Source organism: Nematolebias whitei, chromosome 3 (genome assembly GCF_014905685.2).
Source record: "Nematolebias whitei isolate Nwh7 chromosome 3, NemWhi1, whole genome shotgun sequence".
Classification (NCBI taxonomy): domain Eukaryota; kingdom Metazoa; phylum Chordata; class Actinopteri; order Cyprinodontiformes; family Rivulidae; genus Nematolebias; species Nematolebias whitei.
In genome coordinates, this window is record NC_056500.1 from 44,525,350 (window position 1) to 44,529,697 (window position 4,348).

The window sequence follows — 4,348 nt, forward strand, 5'->3', positions numbered from 1 at the left end:
TAAAGGTCATTATTTTCCATAATGTGATGATAAAAATGAAACTTTCATATATTTCAGATTCATTGCACACCAACTGAAATATTTCAGGTCTTTAATTGTTTTAATACTGATGATTATGGCATACAGCTCATGAAAACCCAAAATGCCTGTCCCAAAAAATTAGCATATTTCATCCCACCAATGAAAGACAAGTGTTTTTAATACAAAAAACGCCAACCTTCAAATAATCATGTTCAGTTATGCACTCAATACTTGGTCGGGAATCCTTTTGCATGAATGACTGCTTCAATGCGGCGTGGCATGGAGGCAATCAGCCTGTGGCACTGCTGAGGTGTGATGGAGGCCCAGGATGCTTCGATAGCGGCCTTAAGCTCATCCAGAGTGTTGGGTCTTGCGTCTCTCAACTTTCTCTTCACAATATCCCACAGGTTCTCTATGGGGTTCAGGTCAGGAGAGTTGGCAGGCCAATTGAGCACAGTAATACCATGGTCAGTAAACCATTTACCAGTGGTTTTGGCACTGTGAGCAGGTGCCAGGTCATGCTGAAAAATGAAATCTTCATCTCCGTAAAGCTTTTCAGCAGATGGAAGCATGAGGTGCTCCAAAATCTCCTGATAGCTAGCTGCATTGACCCTGCGCTTGATAAAACACAGTGGACCAACACCAGCAGATGACATTACACCCCAGTGACTGTGGAAACTTGACACTGGACCTCAAGCAATGTGAATTCTGTGTCTCCTCTCTTCCTCCAGACTCTGTGACCTTGATTTCCAAAGGAAATGCAAAATTTACTGTAACCAGAGAACATAACTTTGGACCACTCAGCAGCAGTCCCAGGCGAGATGCTTCTGCCGCTGTTTCTGGTTCAAAAGTGGCTTGACCTGGGGAATGCAGCACCTGTAGCCCATTTCCTGCACACACCTGTGCACAGTGGCTCTGGATGTTTCTACTCCAGACTCAGTCCACTGCTTCCGCAGGTCCCCCAAGGTCTGGAATCAGCCCTTCTCCACAATCCTCCTCAGGGTCCGGTCACCTCTTCTCGTTGTGCAACGTTTTCTGCCACACTTTTCCCTTCCCACAGACTTCCCACTGAGGTGCCTTGATACAGCACTCTGGGAACAGCCTATTCGTTCAGCAATTTCTTTCTGTGTCTTACCCTCTTGCTTGAGGGTGTCAATGATGGCCTTCTGGACAGCAGTCAGGTCGGCAGTCTTACCCATGATTGCGGTTTTGAGTAATGAACAAGGCTGGGAGTTTTTAAAAGCCTCAGGAATCTTTTGCAGGTGTTTAGAGTTACGTCGTTGATTCAGATGGTTAGGTTAATAGCTTGTTTAGAGAACCTTTTCATGATATGCTAATTTTTTGGGACAGGCATTTTGGGTTTTCATGAGCTGTATGCCATAATCATCAGTATTAAAACAATTAAAGACCTGAAATATTTCAGTTGGTGTGCAATGAATCTGAAATATATGAAAGTTTCATTTTTATCATTACATTATGGAAAATACTGACCTTTATCACAATATGCAAATTTTTTGAGAAGGACCTGTGTGTGTGTGTGTGTGTGTGTGTGTGTGTGTGTGTGTGTGTGTGTGTGTATATATATATATAAATATATATATATATATATATATATATAAAAAAATATATATATAGAGAGAGAGAGAGCGCGAGAGAGAGAGAGCGCGAGAGAGAGAGAGAGCGCGAGAGAGCGATATTCCCACACTTTTGCAATATTCTAAACAATGTTTCTAATCTGTAAAAGCTCTAAAAGAGCGCAGAATGTCATGATTTCAGCTCCCTGCCTCGTCTGCTCTTTGCTGTCTGCAAGCGCTCGGGGCCACGCCTACTTCAAAGCTCTGCACGGAGAACAGCTGATCAGCTGCATCAGGAAGTTTATCCTGCAGTGTGGGCTGCACAGAGGTGCAGCAGGTGCTAAATAATTTAAATAATTTATTTTAAATTAAAAATTCCATGCCAATCATGTGGCTCATCCATCAATCAGCCATTCATGTGTCATGTCCGATCTTATTTTGATCTCATCTCAATCAAACTTTTCAAAGAGCTATTTCTCCTAATTCATATCCCCATTTTAGATCTGCTTAATTTGTCTTAATGAATGGTTACACACCACAGCACTTTAAGGTTGCTGTATTTAAACCTTAACTTAAGAAACCTGATCTTGATTCAGGATATCTGGCCATATCAGGATATCATTTCAACGCTACCTTTCAGCGTCTCCTCAGGATGGCTGAGAATCGTCCGAAGTAGTGACGGTACTCCGTTCCAAGAACACGCTCACCTCCCGGGTGGACTCGCATGAGCTGTGAGTCCGTCAGCGGTTCCACTCAGATGTGGAAGATTCCATAATCCCAACTAGACTCAGAAGAACTCCCAACTAACTCCAGCACTTCAGAACTTTCGGAACTTCTGTTCTCGTTCGGAACTTCTGTTCTTTTTGGAACTAGGAAGTGTCGACTTTTAAAGAGTTCTGCTTCCGGTCACTTTTGGGAAGTCCTGATTGGTTGAAAGAACCAACAGGGGTGTGGTTTTAGTGACGTCAGAGGGTCATTACAAGTCAGAAAAACAGCGGTGATGTTTAGGAACAGACAGAGAAATGTTTTGGAGAAATGACAGACTTACAGGTGCCAGTTTTCTTGTTTCTGTCTGAGAGGTTTAAAAACATGACAGTTCGTTCCAATAACTTGCTTCGGACTGTCTCCGACTTTTGACCGACATCACTCTCATTTCAGACAGAAGATCAAAAATGCATAATTACTTTGTAACAGACATTTAACTTGATTTCTACTTTGAATGAGGATTAAAAATCATTAATACTGTTTCACAGTTGATTTAAAATGAGTGGTTCACTTCAACATTTAAAAATGGTTTGAACTAAACACACTTTTGATTATCAAGACATTGTAAAATAGTAATGATAATATGAAAAAGAGAGTGTTCTTTCAATTGATTAGTTCAGGATACAATTAGAAAGTCTCTGGATGAGCTAATTTGTATTTCTGGATTCAAATCAATGAAATAACAGTTCCTGTCACATGAAGGTCTTCAGAGGCAGGTCTTGACCGGAGGCTTAGTTCACTACACATTCATACAGCACTCTACTAGATCTATACAAAGCTAATTGAACAAATCATTCTAAAGAGACTAATCAAAGCTTTATCACATTCTTACACCGATGGGACACACATCAGAGGCATTGAGGGGTTCAGTGTCTTGCCCAGGAACACTTCGACATGTGACTGCTGGTGGATTCGAACCCCCAACTCTTGCATTGGAGGACGACTGCTCTAACCACTCAGCCACAGCCACCCCTATATATATCCAGTCTAGTTGTGTTTATCCAGTCTAGTTGTGTTTTGTGGACTTAGAAAAGGCTTTCTACTGTGTTTCTCGAGGTACACTGTGGGGGGTGCTCCGTGAGTATGGGATTGGGGCCCTGTTGTTACAGGCTGTTCATTCCCTATACAAGTGGTGCGAGAGTTTGGTTCGCATTGCTGGTAGTAAGCCGGACTCCTTCAGGGTGGGAGGTGGACTTTGCCAGGGCTGCCCGTTGTCACAATTCTGTTCAGCTCAGTTTATATATAAGTAAGTTGATAACATTATTTTCCTGAGGATTCTGTTCATGTTTCATGGACAGAATTTCTCAGTGCAGCCAGGGGGTGGAGGGATTCAGGTTCAGTGGCCTCAGGATTCCATCCATCATCTTCCGATTGTTCCTAAGTCAGATCTCGGGAGCAGCAGCTTGAGCAGGGAGGTCCAGACATCTCTTTCCAGCTCTTCTGGGAGGACTCTAAGACGTTCCCAGGCCAACCAAGAGACATAGTCTCTCCAGTGTGTTCTGGGTCTTCCCCAGGGTCTCCTCCCTGTCGGACATGCCCGAACCACCTCAACTGGCTCCTCTCGATGTGGAGGAGCAGAGGTTCTAGTCTGAGTCTCTCCTGATAACTGAACTTCTCACCCTATCTCTAAGGGAGAGTCCAGCTACCCTGTGGAGGAAACTCATTTCAACCGCCTGTATCCAAGATCTCATTCTTTCACTCACTACCCAGAGCTCGTGACCATAGGTCAGGGTAGGAACGTAGACCGACCAGTAAACAGAGAGCTTTTCCTTACAGCTCAGCTTCCTCTTCACCACAATGGACCAGCACAGAGTCCACAATACAGCAGACACTGCACCATGCGTCTGTCAATCTCCAGTTCCATTCTTCCCTCACTCGTGAACAAAACCCTGCGATACTTGAACTCCTCCACTTAAAGCAGAACCTCTTTTGTGGCTTTTATATATATATATATATATATATATATATATATATATATATATATATAT

The 4,348-nt window shown here is 43.1% G+C and overlaps 1 protein-coding gene across 1 annotated transcript in view; it reads left to right on the plus strand.

Moving 5' to 3' along the window:
• zbtb11 (zinc finger and BTB domain containing 11) overlaps positions 1-4,348 on the plus strand; it is a 117,613-nt gene that overhangs the window by 111,438 nt on the left and 1,827 nt on the right. The window lies entirely within an intron of this gene.